This window comes from Procambarus clarkii, chromosome 49, assembly GCF_040958095.1.
Source record: "Procambarus clarkii isolate CNS0578487 chromosome 49, FALCON_Pclarkii_2.0, whole genome shotgun sequence".
Classification (NCBI taxonomy): Eukaryota; Metazoa; Arthropoda; class Malacostraca; order Decapoda; family Cambaridae; genus Procambarus; species Procambarus clarkii.
The window spans coordinates 13977975-13989378 of NC_091198.1; the positions used below are offsets into that span (position 1 = coordinate 13977975).

At 49.0% G+C, this 11404-nt stretch overlaps 1 protein-coding gene across 1 annotated transcript in view; it reads right to left on the reverse strand.

Moving 5' to 3' along the window:
* The window catches only part of LOC123763229 (uncharacterized), a 48153-nt gene that overhangs the window by 22214 nt on the left and 14535 nt on the right, over positions 1-11404 (reverse strand). The window lies entirely within an intron of this gene.

Below are 11404 nucleotides of genomic sequence, written 5' to 3' on the forward strand. Positions count from 1 at the left end.
ACGCAACCCCCAGCCACCCCCCCACCCATCCTCACAATACCACCTGACTGCCGCCCCCCACCCACCTCCCACATCCGCCCCCGCAACCCCCCATAATCCCCCCAACCCTCCCTCCCATTCGCCCCTTTGTTTTGTCCCCCCCCCCCAGTCTCAGAAACAACCACCACCACCCACTTCAATTCACCACTACCCCTAGATCCCCGCCCCTCTCCAACCCTCCGCAACCCCCCCTCCAACCACCACCTTCAATTCACCCCCACCAAGTCCAAATCCCCGCCACCTCCTTCAACTCACTACTACCCCTTCCACCTCAACTCTCCGCCCCTCCCCCTCCACCTCCACCTCCACACCCCGAGGTCAACAAGGATATGTTTGGTTGGTGCTGACATCAGTGGTAGTTTGTTGTGCACCCCATACTCGTCCTGTGAGTGGTAGTTTGTTGTGCACCCCATACTCATCCTGTGAGTGGTAGTTTGTTGTGCACCCCATACTGGTCCTGTGAGTGGTTTGTTCTGCACCCCATACTCATCCTGTGAGTGGTAGTTTGTTGTGCACCCCATACTCATCCTGTGAGTGGTAGTTTGTTGTGCACCCCATACTCATCCTGTGAGTGGTAGTTTGTTGTGCACCCCATACTGGTCCTGTGAGTGGTTTGTTCTGCACCCCATACTCATCCTGTGAGTGGTAGTTTGTTGTGCACCCCATACTCATCCTGTGAGTGGTAGTTTGTTGTGCACCCAATACTCATCCTGTGAGTGGTAGTTTGTTGTGCACCCCATACTCATCCTGTGAGTGGTAGTTTGTTGTGCACCCCATACTCATCCTGTGAGTGGTAGTTTGTTGTGCACCCCATACTCGTCCTGTGAGTGGTTTGTTGTGCACCCCATACTCATCCTGTGAGTGGTAGTTTGTTGTGCACCCCATACTGGTCCTGTGAGTGGTTTGTTCTGCACCCCATACTCATCCTGTGAGTGGTAGTTTGTTGTGCACCCCATACTCATCCTGTGAGTGGTAGTTTGTTGTGCACCCCATACTGGTCCTGTGAGTGGTTTGTTCTGCACCCCATACTCATCCTGTAAGTGGTAGTTTGTTGTGCACCCCATACTCATCCTGTGTGGTAGTTTGTTGTGCACCCCATACTCGTCCTGTGAGTGGTTTGTTGTGCACCCCATACTGGTCCTGTGAGTGGTTTGTTGTGCAAACCATACTCATCCTGTGAGTGGTAGTTTGTTGTGCACCCCATACTCGTCCTGTGAGTGGTTTGTTGTGCACCCCATACTCATCCTGTGAGTGGTAGTTTGTTGTGCACCCCCATACTCGTCCTGTGAGTGGTAGTTTGTTGTGCACCCCATACTCGTCCTGTGAGTGGTTTGTTGTGCACCCCATACTCGTCCTGTGAGTGGTAGTTTGTTGTGCACCCCATACTCATCCTGTGAGTGGTAGTTTGTTGTGCACCCCATACTCGTCCTGTGAGTGGTTTGTTGTGCACCCCATACTCGTCCTGTGAGTGGTTTGTTGTGCACCCCATACTCGTCCTGTGAGTGGTGGTTTGTTGTGCACCCTATACTCATTCTGTGAGTGGTGGTTTGTTGTGCACCCCATACTCGTTCTGTGTTTACTAGTTGTGCTTTTACGGGGGTTGAGCTTTGCTCTTTCGGCCCGCCTCTCAACTGTCAATCAACTGTTTACTAACTACTTACTAACTACTTTACTAACTACTTTTTTTTTTTCCACACCACACACACACACACCAGGAAGCAGCCCGTGACAGCTGACTAACTCCCAGGTACCTATTTACTGCTAGGTAACAGGGGCATTCAGGGTGAAAGAAACTTTGCCCATTTGTTTCTGCCTCGTGCGGGAATCGAACCCGCGCCACAGAATTACGAGTCCTGCGCGCTATCCACCAGGCTACGAGGCCCCCTCCCTACTCTACTCCCTACTCCCCCTTCCCCCCTACTCCATTCTGTGAGTGGTGGTTTGCTGTGCACCCCATACTCGTCCTGTGAGTGGTAGTTTATTGTGCACCCCATACTCGTCCTGTGAGTGGTAGTTTATTGTGCACCCCATACTCGTTCTGTGAGTGGTGGTTTGTTGTGCACCCCATACTCGTCCTGTGAGTGGTGGTTTGTTGTGCACCCCATACTCGTCCTGTGAGTGGTGGTTTGTTGTGCACCCCATACTCGTCCTGTGAGTGGTGGTTTGTTGTGCACCCCATACTCGTCCTGTGAGTGGTGGTTTGTTGTGCACCCCATACTCGTTCTGTGAGTGGTGGTTTGTTGTGCACCCAAAACTCTTCCTGTGAGTGGTAGTTTGTTGTGCACCCCATACTCGTCCTGTGAGTGGTAGTTTATTGTTTGGTGTATGCCAGTTTATTGATTATGGTTTATGCCACAAACTTTGAGTTACGGACTGAACCCGTACTGATGCGAGCCTCTAGCCTATTCAAGAAATGGGGACTCAAGGGACCCCGAATGTGGAATGACCTTCCCAATTATGTTAAAGACTGTACCTCTCCCAACCAGTTCAAGATAAAAACTAAGTACTGTACTACCTAATTAACTCAATGTAACCTACCTTACCCCTAAATGTCAATCCATGTCTACTATTTTAAACAATGCAGTTTGTTGACCAAATTGTATTTTTGCTTTTTTTCTGCCATGTTTCCCCCCCCCCTCTCTTTTTCCATTTTTTTTGTTATTTTTTCTCATCACAATTTATACTTTAATCTCAATTAGTATTAAGTTTTAGTCTTAGTGTTTTTCCTGCCCGAAACGCTTTGCATAATAGTGGCTTTAGGCATTGTATGTACTAACTCTATCTATAAATCCATCAACTTTTGTATCTTACCTTGTATGTATGTACTTTACCTGAATAAACATTTACTTTTGTTAAATTGTGCGTATTAATAATTGAAATTGAAATACGTTTATTAAGGTAAAATACACACAAAGGGATGAGGCAGCTCAAGCTATTCTCACCCCGTTATAGGTATTGTATGTACTAGCGCTATCTATCAATCCAACATTATGTTGGTAACTCATCTGTTATGTATGTATTTTTACCCGAATAAACATTTGTATTTGAATTGAAGGCCATGATGCTGTATGCATTCCTTCACAACGTCAACTGTAGGCGAAAACATTATTGTGCGTGCTGGATAATATCTTCCAGTCAAGTAGCTGACAACATGTACAGACTTTGGTTTTTGTTGTTCATGCGAGACGTAAACAAACTTTTCTTATTAACAATCATATTGGTAGATTTGTCAATAACGTTATGAGACGGATTCACGAAGCTGTTACGTACTTACTTACGAACGTGTACATCTTTCCTCAATCTTTGACGGCTTGGTTTACATTTATTTAACAGTTTACAAGCATGAAAACTTGCCAATCAACTGTTGTTATTGTTATAAACAGCCTCCTGGTGCTTCGGAGCTCATTAACTGTTTAATAATTGTAAACAAAGCCGCCAAAGATTGAGAAAAAGTCAGATTCACGAAAGCACTTACGCAAGCACTTGCGAACGTGTACATCTTTCCTCAATCTTTAACGGCTTTGGTTACATTTATTAAACAGTTTACAAGCATGAAAACTTCCCATTCAACTGTTGTTATTGTTATAAACAGCCTCCTGGTGCTTCCGAGCTCATTAACTGTTAAATAATTGGGAACAACGCCGCCAAAGATTGAGAAAAGATGTACAGGTTCGTAAGTGCTTGCGTAAGTGCTTTCGTGTGGCCCTTGGAAGTTCGTAAGTGCTTGCGTAACTTCTTCATGAATCAACGCCACGATGCGAAACTGCTCCCCAGCAACTGACTCACGATAGATTGGTCCTATATGAGGTCTATTTATGAACATGGATGATGTTTGAGCATGTTTTCTTATACCTGACGCACCTGTTCAACTAGCAATAAATAGGTACTCCGGAGTTATCCATAAAGATATAAAATATGTTGATGGTAATGTGCAAGGAGCATGTACAGTGGTGTAGTTACGGAAGTACAAGGAATACCTCCCCATGACACAGCTGCCAGCCAGCGGGTGTTGGGCGGGTGTACCAGCCAGCGGGTGTTGGGGCGGGTGTACCAGCCAGCGGGTGTTGGGGCGGGTGTACCAGCCAGCGGGTGTTGGGGCGGGTGTTGGGGCGGGTGTTGGGGCGGGTGTACCAGCCAGCGGGTGTTGGGGCGGGTGTACCAGCCAGCGGGTGTTGGGGCGGGTGTACCAGCCAGCGGGTGTTGGGGCGGGTGTACCAGCCAGCGGGTGTTGGGGCGGGTGTACCAGCCAGCGGGTGTTGGGGTGGGTGTACCAACCAGCGGGTGTACCAGCCAGCGGGTGTACCAGCCAGCGGGTGTACCAGCCAGCGGGTGTTGGGGCGGGTGTACCAGCCAGCGGGTGTTGGGGCGGGTGTACCAGCCAGCGGGTGTACCAGCCAGCGGGTGTACCAGCCAGCGGGTGTTGGGGCGGGTGTACCAGCCAGCGGGTGTACCAGCCAGCGGGTGTACCAGCCAGCGGGTGTTGGGGCGGGTGTACCAGAACGATGCTTCTATCATGCCAGGCAGGAAGGTGCTTGATACACGTCCCTGTGTCCTACACCACCATGTTCCTGGTCCCTGTGTCCTACACCCCCATGTTCCTCTCCCTGTCCTACACCCCCGTGTTCCTGTCCCTGTGTCCTACACCCCCATGTTCCTGTCCCTGTGTCCTACACCCCCGTGTTCCTGTCCCTGTGGCCTACACCTCCGTGTTCCTGTCTCTGTGTCCTACACCCCGTGTTCCTGTCCCTGTGTCCTACACCCCCGTGTTCCTGTCTGTGTCCTACACCCCCGTGTTCCTCTCCCTGTCCTACACCCCCATGTTCCTGTCCCTGTGTCCTACACCCCCGTGTTCCTGTCCCTGTGTCCTACACCCCTGTGTTCCTGTCCCTGTGTCCTACACCCCCATGTTCCTGTGTCCTACACCCCCGTGTCCCTGTCCCTGTGTCCTACACCCCCGTGTTCCTGTCCCTGTGTCCTACACCCCCGTGTTCCTGTCCTTGTGTCCTACACCCCCATGTTCCTGTCCCTGTGTCCTACACCCCCGTGTTCCTGTCCCTGTGCCCTACACCCCCGTGTTCCTGTCCCTGTGTCCTACACCCCCGTGTTCCTGTCCCTGTGTCCTACACCCCCATGTTCCTGTCCCTGTGTCCTACACCCCCGTGTTCCTGTCCCTGTGTCCTACACCACCATGTTCCTGTCTCTGTGTCCTACACCCCCATGTTCCTGTCCCTGTGTCCTACACCCCTGTGTTCCTGTCCCTGTGTCCTACACCCCCATGTTCCTGTCCCTGTGTCCTACACGACCATGTTCCTGTCTCTGTGTCCTACACCACCATGTTCCTGTCCCTGTGTCCTACACCCCCGTGTTCCTGTCCCTGTGTCCTACACCCCCGTGTTCCTGTCCCTGTGTCCTACACCCCCATGTTCCTGTCCCTGTGTCCTACACCCCCGTGTTCCTGGTCCCTGTGTCCTACACCCCCATGTTCCTGTCCCTGTGTCCTACACCCCCATGTTCCTGTCCCTGTGTCCTACACCCCTGTGTTCCTGTCCCTGTGTCCTACACCCCCGTGTTCCTGTCCCTGTGTCCTACACCCCCATGTTCCTGTCCCTTTGTCCTACACCCCCGTGTTCCTGTCCCTGTGTCCTACACCCCCATGTTCCTGTCCCTGTGTCCTACACCCCCGTGTTCCTGTCCCTGTGTCCTACACCCCCATGTTCCTGTCCCTGTGTCCTACACCCCCGTGTTCCTGTCCCTGTGTCCTACACCCCCATGTTCCTGTCCCTGTGTCCTACACCCCCGTGTTCCTGTCCCTGTGTCCTACACCCCCATGTTCCTGTCCCTGTGTCCTACACCCCCGTGTTCCTGTCCCTGTGTCCTACACCCCCATGTTCCTGTCCCTGTGTCCTACACCCCCGTGTTCCTGTCCCTGTGTCCTACACCACCATGTTCCTGTCTCTGTGTCCTACACCCCCATGTTCCTGTCCCTGTGTCCTACACCCCCGTGTTCCTGGTCCCTGTGTCCTACACCCCCATGTTCCTGTCCCTGTGTCCTACACCCCTGTGTTCCTGTCCCTGTGTCCTACACCCCCATGTTCCTGTCCCTGTGTCCTACACCACCATGTTCCTGTCCCTGTGTCCTACACGACCATGTTCCTGTCTCTGTGTCCTACACCCCCGTGTTCCTGTCCCTGTGTCCTACACCCCCGTGTTCCTGTCCCTGTGTCCTACACCACCATGTTCCTGGTCCCTGTGGCCTACACCCCCGTGTTCCTGTCCCTGTGTCCTACACCCCCGTGTTCCTGTCTCTGTGTCCTACACCCCCGTGTTCCTGTCTCTGTGTCCTACACCACCATGTTTCTGGTCCCTGTGTCCTACACCCCCGTGTTCCTGTCCCTGTGTCCTACACCCCCGTGTTCCTGTCTCTGTGTCCTACACCCCCGTGTTCCTGTCCCTGTGTCCTACACCCCCGTGTTCCTGTCTCTGTGTCCTACACCCCCGTGTTCCTGTCTCTGTGTCCTACACCCCCGTGTTCCTGTCCCTGTGTCCTACACCCCCGTGTTCCTGTCTCTGTGTCCTACACCCCCGTGTTCCTGTCTCTGTGTCCTACACCCCCGTGTTCCTGTCCCTGTGTCCTACACCCCCGTGTTCCTGTCCCTGTGTCCTACACCCCCGTGTTCCTGTCTCTGTGTCCTACACCCCCGTGTTCCTGTCTCTGTGTCCTACACCCCCATGTTCCTGTCCCTGTGTCCTACACCACCATGTTCCTGTCCCTGTGTCCTACACCACCATGTTCCTGTCCCTGTGTCCTACACCACCATGTTCCTGTCCCTGTGTCCTACACCCCCATGTTCCTGTCCCTGTGTCCTACACCCCCGTGTTCCTGTCCCTGTGTCCTACACCCCCGTGTTCCTGTCCCTGTGTCCTACACCCCCGTGTTCCTGTCCCTGTGTCCTACACCCCCGTGTTCCTGGTCCCTGTGTCCTACACCCCCGTGTTCCTGTCCCTGTGTCCTACACCCCCGTGTTCCTGTCCCTGTGTCCTACACCCCCGTGTTCCTGGTCCCTGTGTCCTACACCCCCGTGTTCCTGTCCCTGTGTCCTACACCACCATGTTCCTGTCCCTGTGTCCTACACCACCATGTTCCTGTCCCTGTGTCCTACACCACCATGTTCCTGTCCCTGTGTCCTACACCCCCATGTTCCTGTCCCTGTGTCCTACACCCCCATGTTCCTGTCCCTGTGTCCTACACCCCATGTTCCTGTCCCTGTGTCCTACACCCCCATGTTCCTGTCTCTGTGTCCTACACCACCATGTTCCTGTCCCTGTGTCCTACACCACCATGTTCCTGGTCCCTGTGTCCTACACCCCCACGTTCTTGGTCCCTTGGAACACGCACACACACACACACACACACACACACACACACACACACACACACACACACACACACACACACACACATACACACACACACACACACACACAAGTGTGTGTTCAGAATCTTGTACACCACATATGTAAGACCAATCCTGGAGTATGCGGCCCCAGCATGGAGCCCGTACTTTGTCAAGCACAAGACGAAGCTGGAAAAAGTACAAAGGTATGCCACTAGACTAGTCCCAGAAGTAAGAGGCATGAGTTACGAGGAAAGGCTGCGGGAAATGCACCTTACAACACTGGAAGACAGAAGAGTAAGGGGGAGACATGATCACAACCTACAAAATCCTCAGAGGAATCGACCGGGTAAACAAGGATAAACTATTCAACACTGGTGGGACGCGAACAAAGGGACACAGGTGGAAACTTAGTACCCACATGAGCCACAGAGACGTTAGAAGGATCTTTTTCAGTGTCAGAGTAGTTAACGGATGGAATGCATTAGGCAGTGATATGGTGGAGGCTGACTCCATACACAGTTTTAAATGTAGATATGATAGAGCCCAGTAGGCTCAGGAATCTGTATACCAGTTGATTGACAGTTGAGAGGCGGGTCCAAAGAGCGAAAGCTCAAACCCCCCAAGCACAAATAGGTGAGTACAAACACACACACACACACACACACAAACACACAGGACTCTGTACTTGGACCTATCCTGTTTCTGATATACGTAAATGATCTCCTAGAGGGTATAGACTCATTCCTCTCAATGTTTGCTGACGACGCCAAAATTATGAGAAGGATTAAGACAGAGGAGGACAGCTTGAGGCTTCAAGAAGACCTGGACAAGCTGCAGGAATGGTCGAACAAATGGCTGTTAGAGTTTAATCCAAGCAAATGTAATGTAATGAAGATAGAGGTAGGAAGCAGGAGACCAGATACAAGGTATCACTTGGGAGATGAAATACTTCAAGAGTCCGAGAGAGAGAAAGACCTGGGGGTTGATATCACGCCAGACCTGTCCCCTGAAGCTCATATCAAGAGGATAACAGCAGCAGCATATGCCAGGTTGGCTAACATAAGAACGGCCTTTAGAAACTTGTGTAAGGAATCTTTCAGAACATTATATACCACATATGTCAGACCAATCCTGGAGTATGCGGCACCAGCATGGAGTCCATATCTAGTCAAGCATAAGACTAAAATGGAAAAGGTTCAAAGGTGTGCCACCAGACTAGTACCCGAGCTGAGAGGTATGAGCTACGAGGAGAGACTACGGGAATTAAACCTCACTTCGTTGGAAGACAGAAGAGTTAGGGGGGACATGATCACCACATTCAAGATCCTCAAGGGAATCGACAGGGTTGATAAAGACAGGCTGTTTAACACAAGGGGCACACGCACTAGGGGACACAGGTGGAAACTGAGTGCCCAAATGAGCCACAGAGATATTAGAAAGAACTTTTTTAGTGTCAGAGTGGTTGACAAATGGAATGCATTAGGAAGTGATGTGGTGGAGGCTGACTCCATACACAGTTTCAAGTGTAGATATGATAGAGCCCAATAGGCTCAGGAACCTGTACACCTGTTGATTGACAGTTGAGAGGCGGGACCAAAGAGCCAGAGCTCAACCCCCGCAAGCACAACTAGGTGAGTACAACTAGGTGAGTACACACACACACACACACAGGGAAGTCGGTGGCCGAGCGGACAGCACGCTTCACACATAATCCTGTGGTCCCGAGTTCGATCCCGGGCGCTGGCGAGAAACGATGGGCAGAGTTTCTTTCACCCTATGCCCCTGTTACCTAGCAGTAAATAGGTACCTGAGAGTTAGTCAGCTGTCACGGGCTGCTTCCTGGGGTGTGTGAGTGTGTGTGGGGAAAATAAAAAAAAATAGTTGTAGTAGAAACAGTTTCATTCTCTTGTGTCAACTACATTTACAAAACCTTGTTCTTAAAAGCAAACCATGCTCTGAAACTCTCCCTGGATAGCTGTAATAGGACCCATTATAACCACACCAGAAATAAATAACTCTTTGATATCCCCAGAGTCAAACTTAATCTAAGAAAATTTTAAGTAGGTAAATACTTGCAAAATATATAAAAATAATAACAGTTACATAGCAAGAAAAAAATAAAAGACAAGAGAAAATTGTAGGTATATTAAGCACATAGGTAGCTCAGATTGATTGCCGTGACAGCTTGAATGGTAGTTTAACAAAAATTAGTAGGCACAATACAGCATATGGCTAGCACATAATAGAAGACAGCAATGAACACAATGATAAAGTTGTTTGGGTTAAGTACATAAAGATTGGGAGATTGGGTAACACTAGATACAGAGCAAATTTAAAGCTCAGTGTAGGAAACTACGAAGATGAAATTAGGTACTTTTGTTTTTGTTTTTAAATGAGGCAAAAGTTTGACAGCTTTTCAATTCACTAGGGATTGAGTTCCATAGACTAGGTCCCTTAATTTGCATAGAGTGTTTACACAGATTAAGTTTGACTCTGGGGATATCAAAGAGATATTTATTTCTGGTGTGGTGATAATGGGTCCTATTACATCTGTCCAGGGAGAGTTTCAGAGCATGGTTTGCATTTAAGAACAGGGTTTTGTAAATGTAGTTGACACAAGAGAATGTGTGGAGGGAGTTAATATTTAGCAAGTTAAGGGATTTAAACAAGGGAGCTGAGTGTTGTCTGAAAGCAGAGTTAGTTATTATTCTGATAGCAGATTTTTGCTGCGTGATGATAGGCTTAAGGTGGTTTGCAGTGGTAGACCCCCATGCACAGATACCATAATTAAGATAGGGGTAGATTCGTGTATAATATAGTGAGAGAAGAGCAGAGTTAGGAACATAATATCTTATTGTAGAGAGTATTCCAACTGTTGTAGATACTTTCTTAGTTATGTGTTGAATGTGGGTGCTGAAGTTGAGTCTCTTGTCTAGGAATAGGCCAAAAAATTTTCCATCATTTTTATAACTGATGTTAATGTTGTCTATCTGAAGCTGAATTGCATTCGATGATTTGCTTCCAAATAAGATGTAATAGGTCTTTTCTATGTTTAATGTTAGTTTGTTAGTTGACATCCATAAGGGGACTTTTTTTAATTCATTATTCACAACATTATTTAGTGTATGTGGGTTGGGGTCTGAATAGATGAGGGTAGTATCGTCAGCAAACAATATAGGTTTAAGAATATTAGAGACATTAAGCAGATCATTGATATATATAAGAAATAGAAGAGGTCCTAAGATGCTGCCCTGTGGCACTCCAACGGTTATTGGTAGAGTGGAAGAAGTTGTATCATTTATGGTTACATATTGGTGTCTGTCACTAAGATAGGATCGGATGTAGTCAAGGGCAAGGCCTCGGATTCCATAATGCTGGAGTTTAAATAAGAGGTAGTTGTGATTAACAGTATCAAAGGCTTTTCTTAGGTCAATGAAGAGTCCAATCGGAAACTCATTTTTGTCAAGGGCTGAGTAGATTACGTCAAGGAGACTAATGATTGCATCATTGGTGCTCTTTTGGGACCGGAAGTCAAATTGGCAGGGGCTGAGTATGTCGAATTTTACGAGGTAGGAATAGAGCTGTTTGTAGACAATTTTTTCAAATATTTTTGATAGAATGGGTAGATGTGATATTGGTCTATAATTGTTTATGTCCGCCGGATTGCCTCCTTTATGGACTGGCGTTACTCTTGCTTTTTTAAGGATATCAGGGAAGGTGTGACACTATATAGATTTGTTGAACAGTAGGGCTATGGGTGGGGCAAGGGCATGGGAGGCGCTCTTGTATACAATGGACGGAATTTCACTGGTGTTCCCTGCTTTGGTTTTTAGAGAGTGTATGATGGACACGACATCTGCCGGGCTGATTGGTGAAAGGAGAAGAGAGTTTGGATAGCTGCCTGAGAGATATGTGTTGATATGTGTCTGAGTCTGTGGGATTTTACTGGCAAGGTTAGCACCAACCGA